Source organism: Callithrix jacchus, chromosome 6 (assembly GCF_049354715.1).
Source record: "Callithrix jacchus isolate 240 chromosome 6, calJac240_pri, whole genome shotgun sequence".
NCBI lineage: Eukaryota > Metazoa > Chordata > Mammalia > Primates > Cebidae > Callithrix > Callithrix jacchus.
Window position 1 is genome coordinate 152,193,095 of NC_133507.1, and position 25,030 is coordinate 152,218,124.

The 25,030-nt window shown below is 40.2% G+C and overlaps 1 protein-coding gene across 7 annotated transcripts in view; it reads left to right on the top strand.

Moving 5' to 3' along the window:
• The window catches only part of CAB39 (calcium binding protein 39), a 103,157-nt gene that overhangs the window by 9,504 nt on the left and 68,623 nt on the right, over window positions 1-25,030 (top strand). The window contains exons 2-4 of one of the 7 annotated variants that reach the window (XM_078328801.1): window positions 2,126-2,269; window positions 2,705-3,106; window positions 3,336-3,457. The exons of 2 other annotated variants lie outside the window; for them this stretch is intronic. The gene's annotated coding sequence lies outside the window, so the exon portion shown is untranslated. Of the gene's footprint in view, window positions 1-2,125; window positions 2,270-2,704; window positions 3,107-3,335; window positions 3,458-14,989; window positions 15,106-25,030 lie in introns of all 7 variants that reach the window. 4 more of the 7 variants (XM_078328800.1, XM_078328797.1, XM_078328802.1 and 1 more) reach the window with 4 other exon arrangements.

A 25,030-nucleotide genomic window follows, 5' to 3' on the forward strand; every position in this document is an offset into this window, starting at 1 on the left:
AACTACTAAAATAATTCATGCAATATGAGAGACACTACAAGGTTACATGAATTTATAAACTTATGTTAGAATGAGAATATACCATACAAACTGTTTCACTTTTCTATTTAAAAAAATATTTTTTGTAGAGATGGGGTCTCACTATGTTGCCCAGGCTGATCTCAGACTCCTGGGCTCAAGTGATCCTCCTTCCTCAGCCTCCCAGAATGCTGGAATTACAGGCGTAAGCCACCTTGCCCAGCCCCAAACTGCTTTATAGGTGAGAAAACTAAAGCTCAGTATAGAGATGAGATGGAAGGGGCTCTGGCCATAAATTCTGGATTTAAATCCTGGTTGTGTGTTGTTGAGCAGGGTGTTTAATGCCCATTTTTCCTCAGCTTTCTCATTTGTAACGTAGCAGTAGAACCTATGCATAAAGTAGTCGTGAGGATGCAGTAAGAATGCCATGCATAGTGTGCTCTAAGTGCCCAATACATTTTAGCTTTTATGATGGCTGAAGTCTCAAATTCTTTCTGCTGTACTATACGTACTTTCAAAAATATTTTAAGACTTTAGAAGTTTTTAAGCAACCTCCAAGTAAAGCTAGACTCTTGATCTGTAGTTGGATGTATCATTTGTTGTGATATCAGCCTTCTGAAATAGTAAGTTTTAAAAATAGCGAAAAGGAGCCACTTAAAGTTGTTTTGTGTCAGTTGCAAATTGACTCTCAGATTGCTGAGCTTTATGCTATATTATTCTTTAACTTTCTTAAATTTCAGTTTTGTTAAAGAAAAGAATGAATAGTTGGCTTTTCAAGCCTTTTTTTTTTAGTAGTCTTTATAAGCATGTAATTAAATACAAATATGTTGATACTTGTAGCCTATTAATTCAGCTTTTTTGTAGTTTCAATTCATTAAAAGACAAAGACCAAAGTTACCATTTCCTGTTTTGTCCACGTTTCTGCAGGTTTGGTGAGTTTGCCCATCCTCAATATTTTATATTACCATTAGGGGGTTTAATTTTGTGTCCTGACCTAAGAAAAGGGACATTTACAGAAGATTTACGGTAGTGGGAGCCTGATTTCCCATTATCTTTTTCTTTCTTTCATTCTGGTTTAGACACTTTATTTTCGTTTCTCCACTTTGGGCTTCCTGAACCCACCCCACTTAAATTTTAAGGTTGAACCTTTGCCAAACACAGGAAGACAAGTCTCTGATTTAACATTCTTGGAGGAGTAAGTTCTACTCTTCAAAGCCACGTCAGAGAAATCTTGCTGCCCCTTCACCAGCAGGTGTGTCCTCATCTGTACGTTCCTGAAATGTGTTGTCTTTGAGCTGATCCTCCAGTTGTCTGACCTCCCAGACCTTTCTCCTCCTTTTAGTGCCGCACGGTCTTTGGAGGACTACGCTATCACCATGGCACCCAGAACCCCCTGCCTGCTGGTTGGGCTTTGGTTGGGTTTAGCCAGTGGAAGCCCTGGGCGGGAGATTAGAGGGTAGGAGGAGAAAGAACTTGGTCTGGTTGCAGTGGCTCATGCCTGCAAACCCAGCACTTTGGGAGGCCAATGTAAGTGGATCACCTGAGGTCAAGAGTTCAAGACCAGCCTGGCTAATATGGCAAAACACTGTCTCTACTAAAAATACAAAAAATTAGCCAGACACAGTGGTGGGTGCCTGTATTCCCAGGTACTCGGGAGACTGAGGCAGTAGTATCGCTTGAACCCAGGAGGCGGAGGTTGTGGTGAGCCGAGATAATGTCGAACCAGGATTGCGCCATTGCACTCCAGCCTGGCAAAACTCCATCTCAAAAAAAAAAAAAAAAAAAATTAGCCTGACATGGTGCTGTGTGCCTGTAATCCCAGCTACTAGGGAGGCTGAGGAACTGGGGAGGTGAAGATTGCAGTAAGCCGAGATCATGCCATTGCACTCCAGCTTGGGCAACAAGAATGACACTCCATCTCACAAAAAAAAAAAGTAACTCAGCGTATGTCTTGCCCTGCCCTCTCCATGCCCTGGTGACATTGTTTGGCCAAGGGTTCCCATTATCTTAAACATAGCTGGCTACTTTATATTTTGTCACTACTGAGGCATTTGAGTTTTCTAGCCATGGATTAAGTGTTTCTCAATTTGTTTCTTTTATCCCCCAGAGTGTCTTCATTGTGAGCTGAAGTTGCTGAAATAAGAGGTTCCAATCAGCGTCACTGCCACATACCAATTCATTATGAAAATAGCATAAAGAGAGCCTGGTGTGGTGGCTCACTCCTGTAATACCAGCACTTTGGGAGGCTGAGGTGGGTGGATCCCTTGAGGCTTTTAGGAATTTGAGACCAGCGTGGGCAACATGGCAAAACCTGTCTCTGCTAAAAATACAAAAATTAGCCAAGTGTGGTGACACACACCTGTAATCCCAGCTACTTGGGAGGCTGAGGCACAAGAATCGCTTGAACTGAGGAGGTGGAGGTTGCAGTGAGCTGAGATCATGCTACTGCACTCCAGCCTGGGAGACAGAGCGAGACTGTCTCAAAAAGAAAAAAGAAAGAAAATAGCATAAAGGCATAAAGATTCTCTACTTGTGTGAGCAGGAGGAATGTGGTAAAAACAGTAAATAATTGCTGACATAGCATATGTATTTATCTGCTGATATGTTAAGACCTCTATAAATAGTTTACCTCATGTAATATTGTAACAACCCTATTTAATATCAAATTTTGTCCTCATATTTTTAGGTGAGTAATGGAGAAAAACAAGCAAATTATGTAATTGGCCTGAACCTAGAAAGGGGTCCTAGATTTGAAACCCAGGTCACAGAGCTTGAACTTGCAACCTGCCAAGCTGCCTCTACCACAAGATACTGGAATGTAGAATCGTCTTGGAACATAGGACATTTCTGATATGGAAACAGATGAGGTCAAGTCTCCCGGTCAGGATGTTTGATATCTCAGGACACAGAGAACTTTCATTTCATATAACCGAGTCGCTGTCAATGATCTTTGAGGAGTTGTGATGGAATGGAGCCATGCAAGAAAATTAGAAAAGTTAAAAGTACTGCTTTTCCATAAAAGGAAGAGGTGAAATCTACAAATCATGAGACTACTACACTTGATGTTGATTGCCAGACAGAGTCCTTAGTTAAGTGTTGACTTCTAGAAGCTACCATCCATTTATTAACTATGTCCTTTTTTAGTAGGATTCTATTAAATGTCTTGGATAAGGATGGGGCAGGATTCATAGTTCTGTCCATATTTGAGATTATCTGAAAAATGTTAAATCACACAATTTAAAATGGAATATTTTCTGGGACTTGAAAGTCATTTTGGTGTTTTTGCTTTTTGATTTAATTAATTTTTTTTTTTTTAGGTGGAGTCTCACTTTGTTACCCAGGCTGGAGTGCAGTGGCGTGATCTCAGCTCCCTGTAACCTCTGCCTCCTGGATTCAAGCGATTCTCTTGCCTCAGCCTCTGGAGTAGCTGGGATTACAGGTGCATGCTACCATGCCTTTTTTTTTTTTTTTTTTTTTTTTAAAGTAGCTATGAGGTTTCACTGTGTTGGCCCGGCTGCTCTCGAACTCCTGGCCTCAAGTGATCTGCCCACCCCTGACTACCAAAGTACTGGAATTACAGGTGTGAGTCACTGTGCCCGGCCTTATTTTGATGTTTTTGTAAGATCCTTTTACTTGTGTTCTTTATACCTATCTAATAATACTTTTCCCAAGCAGCTTATGGACACAATAGTCACAGATAAGGTGGCCTGCATCCCTATGCCTCAACCTTTTCATGTAGGCAAAAAGGAACTAGGAACTGTTAGCATCTTCCTGTACATACACACAGCAAAGTAAATATTTACACTCTTAAAATCATCCATTTCTGTTCTTGAAGATTGTTACTAACCTATTTGTTTACTCAAAAGCTAGTCGTGGACTTGTTCACATAGTGACTGGAAACTGAATTGATGGAAAGAGGGCAGCCCTTCCCCACAGAAGCTAAAAGGGAGGGGAAGGGAATGTTTTTTAATTTTTTAATCTTATGGAAGCTTCCCCACTTCTTAAATATAATGAAAGGAAGACAGAAGGAATCAGTCTGTATGTTGATGCCCCTTGGTGTTTGAAAAGGTCAAAAACTGTCTTTTATGGAGGTTTTTGTTATTATCATTGAGAAGAGGAAGGAATAATAAATACAGAGAGGAAAGAGGAACAAGACATAGGAGTATATCCAGAAGAAAGTAAGCAAGTAACACTAGGTCTAAATTTGTGTGTCATGCATGACTTTGAAAGAGCCAATAATGAAGGTGGAACTGATTGCTTTTCAGAATTGTCTTAAGTAGAGCACTTGAATAGATTGTCAACCATATTTAATAATATATTTAAATATATATAAATGGGAAGAGGGCAGTCCTTCCTCATGGAAGCTGAAAGAGAGAGGTGGGGAATATTTTAAATATATGTACATATTTAAATATGTATTTAAGAAGTAGAGCACTTGAATAGATTGTTAACTGTGTGTGTGTGTGTGTGTGTGTGTGTGTGTGTGTGTGTGTGTGTATTTTTGAAACAGGGTCACACTCTGTCACCCAGGCTGGAGTGCAGTGGTGTAGACTTGGCTCACTGTAGCCACAGCTTCCTGGGCTCAAGTGATCCTCCCATCTCAGCCTCCTGAATGACTGGGACCATTGGTGCATACCACCATGCCCAGCTAATCTTTTTATATTTTTTGTAGAGATGGGGTTTTGCTGTGTTGCCCAGGCTTGTCTAGAACTGGGCTCCAGTGATTCATTTGCCTTGGCCTCCCCAAAGTGCTGGTATTACAAGCGTAAGGCACTTTGCCTGGCCTTAACTCATGGAATATATTAAGTATATATTAAAAGCGTGGCCTTCTAACCAGATAGGGGAAGGAGTGTTCTTCACCCAGTTAGTATAGAAACTATATACTCTTATATAATGATACACCTAATATATATACCCATATAGAAATTAAATGTTCTCTTTAAAATTTGATAAAACATAAACTCTATTTATTCTAGGCCCTAGAATACCAAAAGGTACCAGATCATATTACAAAACTAGCCTAGGCCAGGTGCGGTGGCTCACACCTGTAACCTAAGCAGTTTGGGAGGCCAAAGCAGGAGGAACACCTGAGATTAGGAGTTCGAGACCATTCTGGCCAACATGGTAAAACCTCGTCTATGATAAAGATACAAAAATTAGCTGGGCATGGTGGCATGCGTGTCTGTAGTCCCAGCTCCTCAGGAGGCTGAGGCAGGAGAATTGCTTGAACCCGGGAGCTGGAGGTTGCAGTGAGCCAAGATCACACCACTGTACTCCAGCCTGGGCAACAAAGCGAGACTCCATCTCAGAAAATAAATAAATAAATAAATAAAAACTAGCCTAAATTCTTAAAAACCTAATAAAATATAAGAACAGCAACCTGATAAGACATTAAAAAGGATGAAAGCTACATTCCAGTTTATCTTTTGTTTGTTTTGTTTTTTGAGACAAGGTCTCCAGTCTGTCTCCCACACTGGAGTCCAGTGGCATGATCTCTGCTCACTGCAACCTCTGCCACCCAATCTCAAGTGATTCTCCAGCCTCAGCCTCCAGAGTAGCTGGGATTATAGGGGTGAGCCACCATGACCAGCTAATTTTTGTAGAAATGGTGTTTCGCCATGTTGCCCAGGCTGGTCTTGAACTCCTGAGCTCAGAGCAGTCCACCTGCCTCTACTTTCCAAAGTGCTGGGATTACAGGTGTGAGCCACCTCACACTGCCCCAATTTATCTTTTATATGTTTTTTTAAGACAGGGTCTTGCTTTATCACCCAGTCTGGAGTATAGTGGCACAGTTGTAGTTTACCATAGACCCAAACCCCTAGGCATAACCAATCCTCCTGCGTCAGCCTCCTGAGTAGCTAGGACTGCAGGCATGTATCACCACACCCAGCTAATTTTTGGTGGAGATGGGATCTCACTTTGTTTTCTAGGTTGGTCTTGAACTCCTGGGTTCAAGCAATCCTCCTGCCTTGGCCTCCCAAAGTGCTAGAGCTACAGGCATGAACCATTGCACCTGGCCGCAGTTTCACACACAGAAGCCACGAGCATTCTAAGTAAAACACCGGCAAAACTAATTAAACATGAAATTAACAAAGAAGGCAAAACTTGGTATTTACTGGGTGCCAAGTGTTTTAAGCACTTACATTATCTCAGTTAATTCCCACAGCCCAAAGAAAGAGGTTATTATTATTATCCTTATTTTACACATTATGAAATATAGGCCAGGAGGTTAAATCGTCTGCCCAAAGATTAATTGCAAATAAGCCACAGTGTCAGATTTTGAACCCTTGGGAGGTTTGCATTAGCTAATATTTAACCTCAGACTTTATCATCCCAATATGTGCCAGGATAGCAGTGTTAAACAGTTCTTCTTGTTTTGTGAACTCTTGAAATTAGAAAACAAAACAAGGATGCCCAGTAACACTGATGATGTGTGATCATATCTTGGCTGGTGAAAGAATATATCAAATAAAAGGCTTAACTATTGCAAAAAAAAATGGTGGAATATAGCAGTATTTGCAGGTGGTCACAAATAAAATAAATATCAAGGATTTTTTTTTTTTTTTGGAGACAGAATCTCGCTGCGTCACCCAGGCTGGAGTGCAGTGGTGCAATCTCGGCTGACTGCAACCTCTCCCCGGGTTCAAACGATTCTCCTGCCTCAGCCTCCTGAGTAGTTGGGATTACAGGCACCTGCCACTATGCCTGGCTGATTTTTTTAGTAGAGATAGGGTTTCACCATGTTGACTAGGCTGTTCTCAAACTCCTGGCCTCAGGTGATCCTCCTGCTTCAGCCTTCCGAAGTGCTGGGATTACAGGTGTGAACCACCACGCCTGGCACAGATGGTCACAATTTTAAACCTGGGAAAACCAAGAGAATCAAATCAAGAGTTAAAAATAAGAGTTTAGTAAGGTGTTTTGTTTTTGTTTTTGTTTTTTTTCTTTTTGCGGCAGAGTCTCGCTCTGTCACCCAGGCTGGAGTGCAGTGGCACAGTCTCAGCTCATTTCAACCTCCGCCTCCTGGGTTCAGGTGATTCTCGTGCCTCAGCCTCCCCAGTAGCTGGTATTACAGGTATGCTCCACCACAGCTGGATAATTTGTATTTTTAGTAGAGATTGGATTTCACCATGTTGGTCAGGTTGGTCTCGAACTCCTGACCTTGTGATCTGCCCACCTCAGCCCCAAAAAGTGCTGGGATTACAGGAGTGAGCCACTGCGCCTGGCTAGTAAGATGGTTTTATACCACAATAAGATACTTAATAATTGGTATCATTTATTTATGAAAAATCTTGAGTGAAAACCTCATTCATTATAGCAATTAAAAAAAAATGAAATGCCCAAGGTGAGGGAATCTATTAATGTTTGAGATTTTTACAAAGGAAACTATAAATTTAATTAAGTGAAAAAACAAATAAGAGAGAAAATTTTTCCAAGTTAAATCACTGTAGTATTGGCCAGAGAATACTGTTAGTTTTTTTTTTTTTTTTTTTTTTTAAGTTGACTTACGGAACTCAGTAAAAGATATAAGAGCCTACTACATAAGCAACTGGAACTCAGTAAAAGATATAAGAGCCTACTACATAAGCAACATCACATATTAGTGGAGAAAAATAATTATTTAGAAAAAAAAATTATTTCTTAGAATTTTTGAGACAGGATCTTGCTGTGTCACCCAGGCTAGAGTGCGGTGGTATGATCACTGTACAATGCAGCTTTGACCTGGTTTCGAGTGATCACCCACCTCAGCCTCCTGAGTAGCTGGGACTACAGGTGCACACCACCACGCTCAGTTAGTTTTTGTAGTTTTTGCAGTGTTTCACCATGTTGCCCAGGCTAGAGCAAAATACTTTTCAATGATTGGTTATTCTTTGGGAAAATCAGTTGTGATAATTAAGCTACCCTTTATATGAAAATGTATCAGATGAGAGAATGAATAAAAACCATACATTAGGAGAAAACTTATATGGATATCAGGCCATTGGATGAAAAAGCAGGCTATTTTCATTGCTGTCGAGTGATAGAAGAAAAGAATGAAGAAAAATGTGAAAAAAATTTGCACGATGCTGGCCAGAGTGTTGACATTTACCTCAGTAGAGTAAAAGCTAATAGAAATTGGTAACTGCTGTTTATTAGTAAGCTCCTTTTATGTTTTAAATGCTGCCCTAGGCATTTTATTTATCTTACAATTTTAACAGTTATTTTATAACTGAGACACAGAAGGTCAATGTTTTACCCCCAGGTTTTGGGTCATACCTCTACTGAACGAAAGAGCTGGGATTTAAACTGGGGTTTGACAAGAGATGCTCGTAACCTTAAAGCATGCTGCCTTTCAAGCAAGTTAAAGGCTAAAACACTGGACAAATGAGCAGCCACATCAGGTGGTGGCTAAATAAGATAAATGAAACTAAAACAATGGGGGTGCTATTAGAGATTTTAACAAGTGGTAATCTTTAATGCAAGTACAGTTACATTGAGGTACATAAGACGACTATCTCATATACTGCTGGTAGGGCCTTTCTGGGAGTTTGGTCCAGTATGTAGCCAGATTGTAAAGATATTCATTTTATGTAAACCAGGAAAAAATAAAATTTCTTTTTCATCCTTACTACAGGTGGTCTTTGGTGTTTTTAAAAAAATCTAGCTGTTTTACTGATTATGGCGGTGGTTGCTTAACTCTGAATATACTGAAAACTATTGGATTTTATGCTTGAAAATTCTTTTTTTAAGACAAAGTCTCACTCTGTCATTGAGGCTGAGTGCAATAGTGTGGTCATACCTTACTCTAGCCTCAAGCTTCAGGGTTCAAGTAATCTTCCCTCCTCAGCCTCTCAAGTAGCTAGGACTACAGACCAGAACCGCCACACCTGACTAATTTTTAAATTTCTTGTAGAGATAAGGTCTTGCTATGGTGCCTAGCCTAGTCTTAAACTGGCCTCCCTCCTAGGCCTCCCAAAGTGCTGGGATTATAGATGTGGGCCACCATGCCCAGCTGAATTGTATGCTTTAAGTAGGTAAATTGTATGGCGTGTGAATCGTTATCTCAGTAAAGTTAATATTTAAAATATCTAGCCATGTTAGCTATTTAGTGGAAGAAGAAAATAATTTGCTTCTTCGAATTTTGCATTGTTAAAAATGTTCCAACATGTTGTCTTCCAGTTTATCCTGCACTGTTATTGGTATACCCCATTAAACGCAGTATCATCAATCTATAGACAGTAGAATTAGTGCTGAGACTGTCTTAATGAATGCGTAAAGGAAAGGGCTGAGAGTGTGGTGAAGTTATCTCTTCACAGGAGAACTCAGTTTCAGGTTTATCAAAGTCAGTTTTAAGACAGCATACTTGGGTTTAAGGAGACATCTTCCACCTCATCTTTATTTAAAACTAACGTGTGCATACAAACACAATCTCTGTTGATTTTCAGTTGTATCCCACCTTGTGAGGAGTACATGAAGATGGCCCTTGCTGTCTAGGGGCATGCATGTAAATGTATTTATTGTTAATTTTCAAATTCAGGGGTGCATAAACCAGGGAAAATTTCCTCAAAGATTGAGTGGGGAGAAAAAAAACTCATGTTGAGATGCTGGCTGTTGGGTGAATGAGATCAGTTAGATCAGCCTGTTCTGATTCTGGGAGCAGGATGGTATGAATGATGCTGATAATGAAGTGTTTGCCTGTAGGAGAAATGCCAACTAGTTGCCCATCTGGCCTGGGTGGTTAGTGGGAGGTTGAGGAGTTATTTCATGACATAGACATATTACCCAATAAATCTAGTGAATTGTAGATATTTACTGATTTGAAGTATTGAATAGTGCCAAGAGAGACTTGTTTGCATCATCACTGACAATTTTTAAAAAATATATTTTTAAATGTGGAATTTTTTTCAACCAGGACTAACAAATATGTATGTGCAGGTTACCATGCTGCACCTTACTGTAAGTGGAGGGTGCCCTGTCTTTGCTAGATTGAGAAATGGGTATAAACAGAAAAGTTGGCTAGTCATAGGGGAATCCAAATAGTCACAGATTAGTAGGGGTGACCAAATGTCCTGACTTCCCAGGGACAGCACACGTTTATGCCTGTTGTCTTCATGTAATTATTCATTGTGCCCTGCTCCATTCTCCACCTTGCCCTGGTTTGGATGATGAATTGTCATCTTACCATTCACCAGTTGCAAGACTAGCTGTTTCTTGACCCCTCCTCTCATTTTTTTGCTGTTAAGGATGTAAGGCTGTCTTAATCAGGTCCTCGGGTGACCCCCCACACACATCCCCAGTGTAGTTTGATTTTGGGTGTTCCTTCTGGAGTTGTAGCATTCCTTCCTTGAAACCAAAAGGGTTTTCAGTAGATTGCCTTGACTTTCTTCTGAATGAGAGAGCTATATGCTGTTAGCACTTCTGCCTCTAAAGTATTCGACTTTGCTTGAAAGGAGATTCTAAATGTAAACACTTTGTTTTTGCCCAAATTCCCTCTTCCTTTATTCTCCCATAAGTAGCTTCTCAGGAACTACTGAAAGAGAAGTTGGGGAGTTGTGGATTTTAAATGGTTGTTACTGGATGCCTTATAACTCTTAAAAAGGACTGTTAAGGAGACAGAGTACCAGTATTCCTATACTTACATATTTATATATTTGATTCTTGATTTTAGAGCAGATGTTTCCAAGGGAAATGCCAAGAGTTTCACAAGATCATTTTGGGAGTTGAGTTTAGGATGGCCAGGGGAAAAAAATTGCATTTAATTTTCATTTGCTTATATAATCTTGAACTTTATTCTCAATTTGTGAAAATAAACAGACATACTGTTTTTACACTTTAGTTTTTTCTTTATTTCTTCCCATTTCTTTATGACACATTTCAGATCTCCATCCCCCAAAGTAGATTACATGTAGAGTATGTGGAAGAATAAAAGACAGTGCCGCTCTCAGGCTGCACTAGGCCAGTTTGGCCCTCTAAAAGGTGAAGAGGAGAAAGACCTGACCCCTGCCCTTTGAGGTAGCCCTTTGTATTACTGGAACTCTCTCATTTCTTCTAACAAAACAGGGGTTTAGTAAAATTTTATTTTGGAGAAAAGGAAGAGGTACGTCTGGGTCTCAGAAACAGCTGGAACCAGGAATACAGGCACCTTTAAGACTGTCCATTTCCTACTGCATTTCCCTGCTTATTTGCCCTGTGATCTCTATGCAGACCAGTTTTTTCCACCTGTTAGAAAACCTGGCCACCTGCATTTCATAAGTATGTATCATGGAACTTCAGCCCCTGGATAGACTGACTTCCTGTTCAGTGTCTAGCTTACCCTCCTCTAGGTTAGGTCAGGCCGGCAGGGGTGTGTCATGTAAGACCATAGCACCACCCGCTCCAGCTATGTGAGTGGTAGGGGAGTAAGGGAGTTGCCAGAAGGAAATGGTACTGGGGATGATGAAGAATGACCCTGTGACCTTTCTGAGGATTGGTGAAGTGGATCATCTTCCCCTCCCATTTGTTTAGGTGTCCAAGATAAAAGTTCCATAGATTTCTTGGTTATTTGACCCAGACCACATCTTCATTCCTGTTATTTTGTCCTTTATCTCTCATGTTAAACGTAGGCCCAGTTTTAGGACTTTTGGCCACAGATATCCTGAAGGCACAAGGGAGTCTAAAGGGCTGGCCCCGAGGATCCCAGAGGCATTCCATCTCCGACTAAAAAGCCACTTGAACCTATATTCGCTCAGCTGCGGAGGGAGGAACTGGAATGTGTGCCCCACCCCCCCGGGTGGAACGCTGTTCTGCATTCTTCGTCTTCTGGTCTAAACCACCAATATTTTTTTGGTTGTGTTTTTTGTTTAATCATAGGAAGACATCAAATGACCAATGGTCACTTGTTGATTGGGTAGCATTTTGGTTTATCTCGTCTGCCTGTCTTCCATTTACATTGTGCTCTTTGCTGGTCACCTCCCCTGATACCCCTCGAATTCTTGTTGTTTTCCTTAGTTTCCTTGGAGAGGTTGGAGTAGAATGTGGAATTGCTGTTTGCAAGTACAGCTCAGCCATTATTTTATTTATATTTTATTTTTTTTTATTTTTGAGGGAGAGTCTTGATCTGACACCCAGGCTGGAATGCAGTGGTATGATCTCAGCTCACTGCAACCTCTGCCTCCCGGGTTCAGGCAGTTCTCCTGCTTCAGCCTCCTGAGCAGCTGGAATTACAGGCAACTGCCACCACGCCCAGCTAATTTTTGTATTTTTAGTAGAGATGGGGTTTCACCATGTTGGCCAGGCTGGTCTCGAACTCCTGGCCTCAACTGATCCACCCACCTCAGCCTCTCAAAGTGGTGGGATTACAGGCATGAGCCACTACCCCCAGCTCAGTCATTGTTTTAATTTATGAATGGTTTATATACCTGGTTAAAAATAATTTTGAGGGGAGTGAGAGTGGGGAGACAGCCTGTCATTCAGGCTGGAGTACAGTGGCGCAGTCATGGCTCACTGCAGCCCCTACCTCCCAGCTCAAGCAGTCCTCCTACCTCAACCTCTCAAGTAGCTGGAACCCTAGGTGTGTACTACCACACTCAGCTAAGTTTTAAAATTTTTGTATAGAGCCCAGGTCTCACTATGGTGCCCAGACCACTCTTGAACTCCTGTGCTCAACCCATCCACCTGCCTCAGCCTCCCAAAGTGCTGGGATTTCAGGCATAAGCTACCATGTTCAACAACAAAATAAATTTTTTTTTTTTTTTTTTAGATGGAGTCTTGTTCTGTCACCCAGGCTAGAGTGCAGTGGCACGATCTCTGCTCACTGCAACCTTTGCCTCCCAGGTTCAAGCAGTTCTCCTGCCTCAGCCTCTCAAATAGCTGGGATTACAGGCACCTACCACTGCACCTGGCTAATATTTATATTTTTAGTAGAGACAAGGTTTCCCCATATTGGCCAGACTGGTCTCAAACTTCTGACCTCAGGTGATCCACCCACCTCAGCCTCCCAGAGTGCTGGGATTACAGGCATGAGCCACCATGCCTGGCCCCCCAAAATTTTTTTCTATAAACACCATTTAGACTTTAATATCTATAATGGCTTGCATTTAACAGGGGCTTGAAAAACTTGGAAGTTGTTCCCTGTTGAATAACTTGGAAGTATTTTTCTTCATCTTTATTTACCAGAAAGGAGAACAATAGGAACTAAACATTTGTTGCACACTGCATAGCGGCTCTTCGAGAGGTGGAGGAGTTATGCGACCATCTCTCATGTTCAAGGGGCTGGCATGCTGTTGGTCATGGATAGAAAGTATTTGACTCTCAAGAAGAATGATGGAAGTCCCTGCTTTTGCTGCACATTGTGCATGTTGATTGCTTTGACACATTTTCCCTGTTTTACTTAATGTAGTACTCTTCCCAGACAGGATGTCCCCCATACCATTGTTACCTATTTCTACCACAGTGAGAATATTGTGATCTTACAGTATTTAACACATTTATCATGGTGGTAAAGTTAAAAGCTACATCATCATACTAAAATTAGATTTTTTCATGTTCTTTGCCTGCCATTTTAGGGAAATGGAGAAAATTAGGGGTATGTTTCCTTCCCTTTTTTCTCCCCTTCTGTCCCATCTTCTACTTCACCCCAAAGAATAGATAAGAAGCAATGGAAAAATAAGGAGAGACAAAATTACTCTCAGGGCAAGGTTAGTATCAAATGCATGTGTTTTACACTAGCTGGATGAAGCCTACACATTTGGCTCTGAGTTTGAGTAGCCAGAACAAAGAAAGAGCAAATCCAAGATAGTTTATGAGATTAAAAAAAGAAAGCCAGTCACTTAGGAGAAGCAAAATTTTCTGTATTTGAGACCCTGTGGATCCTTTATTAATGTGAGCTCTGAGTCTTAATATATTTCTCAAATCTCAGTCAGGAGGAGGGGAAGGAGGGGAGTCAAAAAATCTCAAAAATTTGATACTTCTCAATCTCAACAGTGTCTGTAAAAATGAAGTACCTGAGTTCAAGTTTAAGGTACCCTAGTACAAGACATAAAAGACATAGTATTAGGCTGGAGTGCAGTTAAATCATTTTTCTGATCCTCTTCCACTCTGGAGCTGTGGAAGCAGCCCTCTATAATAATTTATGCTGCTGACCTTTTAATTAAAATTGAGTACCATAGAGGTCCAAGTTTATAGTGTCTGGTAGCTGCTCTGGCTTTAACAATTGGCTGAAATGGCAACCAACACCAGTACCTGCCTTAGAAAACTTAACCAGGACTTGATTTCTAATGTAGTTAGTTAAGTTGACTTGGAAGCCAGGTTAGTGTTTTCCTCAGAAACTAGTTCTGTGCCCAACATGCAGACATTTTTAATGGACATTGTTTTATGTCATAAAATTTTTAGAAAAAAATTCTTTAATCGATGACACTGTTAAGAGTGAGGTTTTGGGGCTGGAGAGGAGATAGACCCTCACCTGCTTCAGATCTTAGAACAAGGTTTAAAAGTCACTTCAGAAGAATGGCTACTACAGTCATTTTAGTCTGAAAAACTTCAATGCCTTGATTGCTGTTCTCCCACTGTTATGGAATAAGCTCACCCTATCTCCCCTCTACCCTCTTAGGATATCTGCCAAAAATCTAATTTTAAACACTATAACTTCCTTTTCAAGCCAGTCTGGGAGATTGGCGAGAGGGTTAACAGTAACCCCAGCATTTGGGAAGACAGAAAAATCAAGAGGATGGATTTTTGAGGCCTGCATGGAAATGATCATCTTAGTTTGTTAGAGATTGCAGAGCGCTGTCACAAATATTTTGTCTAGTCCTCGTATTCACTTGAGTTAGTAGTATTCTTTTGCTGAAATAGTAAAGGAAAAGTGAAATCCCATGTTGAGAATTTTTGTAGAGGAAAATAAGGTTTTAATGTAAGTAAATGTATCCCTTGTAGCTCTTCCTGAATGGTTTTAGATCTCTCACTAAAACTTAAATTTTTATGTCCCTTGGATATAAGATGCTTTTGTTGTACATTTTAGATACTGCTTTGAGATTAAAAAGCAAGTTTCCCAGATTGACTGTATTCTGATGTCAACACTTACCTGGAAAGCACCACTCCATAAAGTGTGGAATGTTCTTTGAGCAATAAAAGAAGGTATGTGGTTATTGTGTAAACAGCACTTGGGTTTTTCACCTTCTGCCTGCCTTTTCACCCGTTACTTCATTACCCACCAGAGCTCGACGAAATTACAAAGTAATTTTTCTTTCCTTATCGTAGTTCAGACCGTTGCATAAAGTCTTCCAGTCAAACATTTTCTGACCCTTATCCAATTTTTCATTCTACAAAATGCGGTTCAAGAAACATCTCCCCTGAAGTCTGGGACCTTCAGCACACAGTGCCCTGTCTGTGTGTATCAGTCTTCCACAGATTTAAGTCTTCTGTATTTTGTGCCTTTCCCCAGCTGGGTTCTAAGTCCTGGAACAGCTAATCAATATGTGCCACTTACTATACATGTCATTTAGTTCTCATCTTTTGGTTCATGAGCTGAATTTAGGCTGTATGATTGGGAACTTTTTTCCTCAAAAACACAAGCAAGAGCTTTTATATTTGATCATGCCAGTCAGTTGACAAATGAGGTTTGGTTACTTCCTCTGAAGCTCAGTGTTGTTTAGCCTCATTATTTCATCAGGATCAAGCCTTCATATGCCAGTTTGTGTGTTGATGTGGAGGAGTGGAGTGGAAAGAGTATGTTGATTGGTTAGGAAATTCTCATCAGAAATTATCCTTGGGTAGAATGTTCTGTGTGATCATCTATAGGGGCTGTGCACTTGTGCATTCTGTGACTCTAAATGCTGCTGCTGGAAAAAGCCTGTTCACACTAAATACCACCAGACAGCAGCCTTTGAGCAGTTAAAAAGAAGCCTTCCAGTCTCCTGCCATGGTGGTTCAGCTCAGGCTGGTTTTGTGGCATGTTTGTGCTTTTGTGGGCATTTGGCCAGAACAGAAATAGCCCTGCTTAGACCTTGAAGGGGAGTGATTTTCCAGGTTTATATCTGATGCTGTAGAAATAAGTTTAAGGTTAGAAATTTTGCAAAGAAAACTTTTTTTTTGAAAATTCAGTTTTTCATTGGAATGACTAAAAGGAAAAAATTAAAATCTTCAATGATTCTCATTCTCAGGTGTGACTTTCTAATCTACCTTAATTCTTTGACACAAAAATAATTTTCTGGAAGGTCTTTTCCCCATACTTGAACTTTTAACTTTTCTCTTTTGTTTAGGTATTCTTTTAAAGGAATTATCTTTATAAAAGAGCAGGATTGGCTGTTTGCTTTTCTTATTTACCAAAACGTGGGTGAGGCTCTGATGTTTGCTCCTGATCATATGGACTATGTTTACACAGCCTTGTAGCCAGAGAGAGTAAATTTAACCAGAAGGAAAATAGATACTTTAAATATCTGGTTTAAAAAAAAAAGTAGACACTGATTAACCTTTTTTATCTTAAAATACAGTGCTAATTTGTCTGGAAAGAGCTGAAGTTCACATATTCTGAAACTAGTTCTACAAATATGATAACTCTTAATTTCTTAGGTGTCTGAATAAATCATCGTAGATAAAACTAAAGATGGCAGATCTATATTAATAAAAGACCTTTAATATATTCATAGAAGTCAGTCATGTATTACAGATGTTTCTAAATAATGCTTTGTAATATGAAACTATAAATTTGAAGTCTTTTTTTGAGACGGAGTTTCGCGTTTGTTGCCCAGGCTAGAAGGCAATGGGGCAATCTCAGCTCACCACAACCTCTGCCTCCCGGGTTCAAGTGATTCTCCTGCCTCAGCCTCCTGAGTAGCTAGGATTATAGGCATGTGCCACCAAGCCCAGCTAATTTTGTATTTTTAGTAGAGACGGGGTCTCGAACTCCTGACCTCAGTTTATCCTCCTGCTTCCCAAAGTGCTGGGATTACAGGCGTGAACCACCAAGCCTGGCCTTTTTTTTTTTTTTTGGACACAGTCTTATTCTGTTGCCCAAGCTAGACTTCAGTGGCATGATCTCAGCTCTCAGCTCAATGCAACCTCCACTTCCCACATTCAAGTGATTCTCCTGCTTCAGCCTCCCTAGTAGCTTGGATTACAGGTGCCTGCCACCACACCTGGCTAATTTTTGTATTTTTAGTAGGGATGGGATTTCACCATGTTGGCCAGGCTGGTCTCAAACTCCTGGCTTCAAGTGGTCTGTCCACCTCGGGCTCCCAAAGTGCTGGGATTACAGGCATGAGTCACCATGCCCACCCTCTAATTTGAAGTCTCAAATCATGATAAAGTCTTTGTGCTTTGCCATAACTTGGAAAGTTCAGCATTGTGAATACGATTGCTATCATTAGTATAAAAGGGCTATTCATATTGATCTTAAATCTAACTGCAGGTTCTGTCTTATCAGTTTGTTATAAAATCAACTTAGTGGGTTATGACTGATATTTATTAGGAAGGGAAGGAGTAGAGGGTTAGAACAAAATAGAATAAAGAATGTTAGTATCATTTTACATAGTATAAGTGCTATTTGGTGACAGTTGTTTTCTTTGTACGAATATATGTGCATCATGAGTCATGAGGTCAAAGAAGTCTATATGCCACCAGCAATGCTATAATGCAGTTAGGTGGCCTGGTGGCCTCATGGTTAATGACTGTACACAAAATACGCATTGATGATAGGCTTTATTGGAAGACTCCGGTACTGTCTTCCCTGACCTATTCATACTTGTACTGGGAAGTAAAGGAAAACCTGTGTGACTTGCTAATCAGATTTGTAGTTGACTCGAATCTGGTAGGGGAAGCTAATGCATACTGGATAACAGCATTAAGGTCCAAGAAAAAAATTTAAATGCCATCCTGTGTACTGAGTCTAAATCATAAGGCACTGAATAGGTATAGTGGTTCAGTCCCGCTGGCATGTCACAAAATGCAGTAATACAGCAGTCCTCAACCTTTTTGGCATGAGAGACCAGTTTCATGGAAGACAAGTTTTCCATGGACTAGTGCTGGTTGGGTGTGCAGCGCAGCATGGTTTCAGGATGAATCTGTGCCACCTCGGATCATCAGGCATTAGATTCTCATAAGGAGCGTACAACCTAGATCCCTTGAATGTGCAGTTCACAGTAGGGTTCACACTCCTATGAGATCTGATGCTGTTACTGATCTGACAGGAGGCAGAGCTCAGGCGGTAATGCTCTCTTGCCCACTGCTCCCCTCCTGCCGTTACTAGCAGGCCCCTGGGCGCGTACCAGTCTGCACCCCAGGGGTTGGGGACCCCTGCAGTAGTAGACAATGTATGAAGATGGGGCTTCCTATGCAACATTACAAAAGACTTGGGTCAGTTAAATTGCTCAGTAGAAAACGTTTTAGCTGTGTTGTGCCATTATTAAAACTGTTAATGTAAGTGAAGATCACATTTATGAAATATATGGAAAGATGGTCTTGCCTGGTCAGCTGACATATGGGGAATATGGGATCCCATTTGGAGCACCACAATCTGAGAGGAGCAGTGACAAACAGGAATGCATGGAGAGTGATTCTGGCTGCCCCCTGATCAAGTTAATTCCCCCAAGGTTCATCTCCCTCTGTAGCAAAACCACAGATGGATAAATTTTATAGGAATTTGGTTGCTGACTATGCTAATTGTGGTGCAGATTCAAGGTGAATATATGGCTCTCTTTCCCAGACGGCTCACAGGCTAGTGCAGAGGTGGTTATTTGTATATTAAACATTTCTGATTAGACAGTTCAAAATGCTTTCAGCTCTTTTTTTAAAGCATCTCTTCCTTTCATTTTATCCCAATCCTGGATGCTGTCTCCATGCTTAAGACACAGAGGATACTGGTCAGCTTCAGAATATTCCTTCCTGACACCCATGAAAATGATTGCTCAGATTTGGTAGTATATTTTGTCAGACTTCTAGTATTTACCCCTGGCTTGGCTAGGACTGGGATAAGGTCCCAGTCTGGTCTCTAATTCCTGACCTCAAGCAGTCCTCCTGCCTCAGCCTCCTGAGTAGCCAGGATTACAGGCATCCATGCCCAACTCTAGGAATGGGAATTTGATCACATCATAAATAAGCTGGAATCTAATTTTAAAGGCATGTTTATAAATTCAGTTTTTAAAAAATCCTTAAATCATAGAGCTGTAATTTTGAACAATGTATCAAATTTAATTAAGTTTATTTAATGTTATATTTATTGAACATGTATTTAGATATGGCTACCATATAAAGAATATATTATGCCTCCCCCAAAATAACTATTTGCTGGTTAACTGGAGAAAAGTCACAGATACTTACAATAGATTTCTTCATTGAGTTTTTTTGTCTGCAACTAAGCAGGGCCATAATGAAAGCAGTCATTCTTTCTCAAACTGGATAGAATAGTGAGATTCATTAAATGAAATTCTACTAGAATGGCTTATTTCAGAAAGATACCATTGTTTAACTATAAATGTTTGATGTCTATGAATGTGAAATTTTGGATTCACATTCAGCATGCAGTTGCAAGCCTAGTAGAAAATCCAAAATTTGTAAATAAAAACATTTACAGATGAAGCTTATAAGAAAATGAAAACTTTTCATATTAAGTGACAAACTTTAGAAATGCAAGTGGCAAACTAGAACATATTTACAAAACAAATAGCCAAAGGGATAATATTCATAATTATTCAATATTCTACAAGTCAATAAGAAAAGGACTCTAAATCCAGTTGACTAATGGGCAGTAGAGATGTCACTACTGCCCATTAGTCAGTAGTGACAGTTTCACTAAGATGGCATTTTCACTAAGAAAATACAAATGGAAGTATGTTCATTGTCATTAATGATTAGCAATTCAAAGAATGGATCAGAGGGATGGAAAGAGGAAGTCAAGAAGACAGCATTTTTAATCTGGCAAATCAAAAAGATTAATAAGGTTCTAGTGTTGATTAGCTGGCAAAGAAATGGCTACCCTTATGGACTTTTGATGACTGTGTAAATTGGCATAAGGTTTTGGTATGAGTTAAGAATCTTTGTGTTTTGACTCTCAGACTGCTGCCTTACCTGAGTCACTCAGAATCTTCCGTGGCCGTATTTTACTCTCATATCTGGTATACATAACTGCACAGACCATTGTGTGGTCTCTTTGTGGCCAGGTCAGCCCTTTGTTTATTCCTTATCCAAGGTGGGCAGGACAGGTATAATTACTTCAAGTTTTATAAAGACGAGGAAACTGGCCTTTACGTCCAGTGACTGTCCTAAGTCTGGGTTAGTAGAGAGGAGGACAAGGAGTTGCAGTTTCTTTTCCTTTGCTCCCTCTATGGCTTCCACAGACAACTAGGCTGGGACTGTAATACAAAGTAAGGCTGGCTACATCTGCACAGAAAGGAAGGGACAGATATAGTAACTCATTAAAAATAAGACCCCCCCAAAGACTTGAGTCTTTTTACTGAAATGTTACAGAGCAATCTGTCTTTTGGAAAAATGCTGTGATGACACCCTGCTGACTTCAGAAAGAGTTGTGTTTGTCCAACAGTTTGAAGAAAATCTGTATTTGCTTTTATAATTAATCTAAAGGACATTATTAAAGATAGTTTTTTGTGGAGTTGTTAGTAAAAATATTGAAAGTTTTGCCAAGCTATGTTAATATAGAAAATTTAAATACAAGGGTATTGACCTTTTAAACTTGACTTTATTTATGATGTTATTAAGGTAATTCAGAACTTGATATTCATTTAGTCAAAACTAGAAGAAACTCATTTAGAAGAGTATTCACTGTGATGGCAGCTTGTTTCAGTACTAAGCAAACCACCTTTCTTGTAAACAACAAAAGACATTTGAAAACTGCTAATTGGGGCCAATATTTAATTACGGCAAACCCCAACTATTAATGTATAAAAAGAAACCTTTTGTCTGCAGAAATCAGGTAGCTATATGTATGTGTGTATAGTATGTATGGTCATTAGAACTTAGAAGAATAAAGTTACAGAGCTCTGATACGTGATATTTGGTGGTGGTGGTGGTGGTGGTGGTGGTGGTGGTGGTGGTGTTGGTGTTGGTGTTGGTGTTGGTGTTGCCGTTGCCCAGGCTGGAATGGAATGCCTCAATCTCAGCTCACTGCAAACTTCTCCTCTCGGGTTCAAGCAATTCTCCTGCCTTTAGCCTCCCTAGCTAGTAGCTGGAATTGCAGGCATCTGCCACCATGCCCAGCTAATGTTTTTATTTTCAGTAGAGACAGGATTCACCATGTTGGCCAGGCTGGTCTAGAACTCCTAACCGCAAGTGATCTGCCCACCTTAGCATCCCAAAGTGCTGGGATTGCAGGCGTGAGCCACCACACTCAGCCCCATGATATATTCTTAACTCTGAAGAGTTAATTAGTTGTGGTCAGTTTGGCTAAAAGACTTCCAACCATATGTATAAATACATACACACACACACACACACACACACACATATTTTTTTTGGGGGGGGGGTGGAGACAGAGTCTCACTTTTTTGCCCAGGCTAGAGTGCAGTGGCGTGATCTCAGCTCACTGCAACCTCTGCCTCCCAGGTTCAAGCGATCCTCCTGTCGCAGCCTCCTGAGTACCTGAGACTACAAGCACGTGTCACCCTGCCAGGCTAATTTTTGTATTTTTAGTAGAGACAGGGTTTCACCATGTTGGCCAGGCTGGTCTTGAACTCTTGACCTCGTGATCCACCCACCCCAGCCTCCCAAAGTGCTGGGATTACAGGTGTGAGCCACCGCACCCGGCTTCCAACCATATTTTTAAGTATATTCTATAACTGCGTTTAGATGTTGTAGTGAATGTTTATACATGTCCTGCCTTGTTCCAGAAAAAATTTAAGGGAGCATGATCCTAAAGCTAGATATACCAATTATATATGTTAAATAGACCATTAATTCCAAAATTTATATATGTATATAATAATAGGTATTTCTGGCTTTAGGATCGTGGAGAACGTTCCACTAACAATGATCTAACTTTACCCTTGCTTCTATATTCTGCAAAGGTTAAAAAAATTTGAAATCTGCCAGGCACGTTGGCTCACACCTGTAATCCCAGCACTTTGGGGGGCCGAAGTGGGTGGATCACAAGGTCAGGAGTTCGAGACCAGCCTGTCCAATATGGTGAAACTGCATCTCCACTAAAAATACAAAAATTAGCTGGGCATGGTGGCATATGCCTGTAGCCCCGGGAGGCTGAGGCAGGAGAGTTGCTTGAACCTAGGAGGCGGAGGTTGCAGTGAGGCAAGATCGTACCACTGCACTCTAGCCTGGGTGACAGTGAGACTCAGTCTCAAAAAAAAAAAAAAAAATTGAAGTCTTTGAAAAATCTATTTTTTTTAAGTGTTCTGAGAAAAATGTAGGCATGTGCCTAAAAGAACTTTGTTTTAGTTAAGATGTTGTTTTTCCAAAGGTTGATGAGTATGTAGAGAAGCTCATGGTCTTCAGACCTGTGCTTGCACTCTGGAGACTTGGTTGTACTAGAAGGTCATATATAGTACTCATAACCTAGCTTTCTATGCAGCATGTGTCAGAAATTTAATAGAAGAGGAACTTTATCAATGATGAGCAATAATCTTGAAAGCAGATGAAGCTGCGGTATAGGCCAAGCTTTTTAAAAATCTTTTAAAAAATTTTAAAGGATAGGGGCATTCAGGGTTATCCTTTTCATATTTATTTGACTCATAATCTTAGGAATTACCCTTTGTCTATTCGGTCAGGATTTAACAAAATCACTCAGCAAACATTTATTTGTGATTACTGTGTTTAAAATTATATTTTTATGTATTACTTTTTTTTGTAATACTTGATTTGTGTGTAAGATGACAGAACAAGTAAGTACAAAAAGTAGAATTTGGAATCAGGAGACTTGCCTTGAATCCTGACACCTACAGTTATTGTGTAATACCATGGCCAGCCTTTTATGAGACTTTGAAGATATACAGGAATTACTTACCATGGGAGCTAGAGAAAGGTACAGGGTGGATTCATGGAGGGAAAGTGTTCATAGACCTTGTGGTCAGGAATACGCATCACAGTATATAGCATGCCTTAATCAGTTATTTATTCCAGTTTAACACTGTTAAGAACAGCCAATTCAGAAAAGCTGTGAAGCTCCACAATAGGATGGCTCTATAAATAGTGTTACACTCTTAGGAACCCAGATCAGCCCTTTCAGTATTCTGTCTTGGGTATTAATTAAGTGGTCACAGTTTAGTCACAGTATTGCCAGGTTTATATTCATGGCATAAACAATATTCAGACAGACAAATTAGACTTGCTCAGCAAAGGTGTGTGAGTCCAGCTTTGTGTTTAGCAATAGGGAAATTATAGGCACTTTGCTTGAGTTCCTGCTCACTTACCCTCCAAGAGCATCTTGGTTCTGGCCTCTAGCTCCTTTCTGCATGTTTTTCAGGTGAAAATTTTCTAGTTAACTCTTGATTATGTATCATCTCTGTGAGTTTTTTTTATTGGTGTGATTTTTGTTTTGAGAAATGTTCTTCAGTTCTACTCAGGAAATGTATCTGGGGTGTTATGCAAAGCAGTATGCCAAATGTTATAAGAATATAAAATGACTGTTAATAGACAGCTTTGCTATCAAGAGGCTTCCAGATTAGTTGGAAGTGATACATAGGTACATAATAACACATTATAATTAAGATTTTTAAAATCTTAGGAGTGTAAGGAGGGCCTTACACTTTTACTGTGGAGATCTTTATGGAGAAGCTGGTGTTTGAAAGTGGTCTAGAGGCCAGGCGTGGTGGCTCATGCCTGTACTCCCAGCACTGTGGGGAGGCCAAGGTAGGTGCAGGAGAATCACTTAAACCTGGGAGGCAGAGGTTGCAGTGAGCTGAGATCACGCCACTGCCCTGGGCCTGGTGACAGAGTGTCTCAAGAAAAAGAAAAACGTGGCCTAGAGATGGGCAGCATTTTGGACAAGTAGAGTGAGAAGGGGTTACCCACATTGGCATTGCTGTAGTTTCCAAAAATTATTTCACAGAGAGAAGGGGAGGGACACTATGAACCAGTTGTTGAAGGCATTGCATTGCCCATGGAACTATTTCGTCTGTAGTTATTCTTCCTCTTACCTGCCATCAATAAAGTGAGTTTAATTGAATTGCTGCGGGCAAAATGAAAACACATGTAGATTGGAACAGTTAAGTAAGAGAGCTCTGAGACCCTGTAGAAGGAAAGGATAGTGTTTATATCTGAAACATGAATTACAGTGGTCATTTTGCAGTTTTACATAAATCTAACTTTGAACTTCTTGGCAAATAAGGGGAGAATTAAAGCAAAATTCAATGGATTATATAGTTTACCTTTCAGTGATTTATTTAAGGAGACATACCAGTTCTTCAAATAGAAACTTTTCTCTATTACTACTTTTTAAATTATGAAATATGTAAGTTTATACAAATAGGCCATAATACAATGAATTTCCAGCTTCAACAGTTAATACTTTGCTAGCCGTTTCATCTGTCCCCCACCTTGTTCTCTGAGAGAGGTGGAACTAAAGTATTTTAAAGAAAATCCCAAATCACTCATACTTCCATATATATGTCCAACTGATAAGGATATTTATTATATACATACGAAATTAACAGTCATTCCTTAATTGTCATACCCAGTATATAATTTTCCTGATTGCCAACATATGTTTTTTTTGGTTGGTTTATTTAATCAGGATCCAGAGAGGGCCCATGGATTGCATTTGACTATATCGTGAGTCTTCTATTATTTCAGTCTCTGCTGTCTCCCCCTTCTGCCACAACCTTCTTCTCATGTTTGGTTTTTTGGAGAAACCCAACATCTGTCCTGTGAAGTGTCCCATTTTCTGGGTTTGACTTACTGCTTCCCTGTGGTGTTGTTAAACTTGTTCCTCTCTCCTGATGCCTGTATGTAGACTGACCACTAGATCTAGAAGCTTGATTTGATTCAGAATTGTCATGGAAGTGGGGGGGGAGGGGGAGGGGGTGTTGGAGAGTCAAATTTTGATAGATGATGCTTTGTACTTCCTATTGTGTTGTATCATGAGTCACACTGGTGTGTGGTT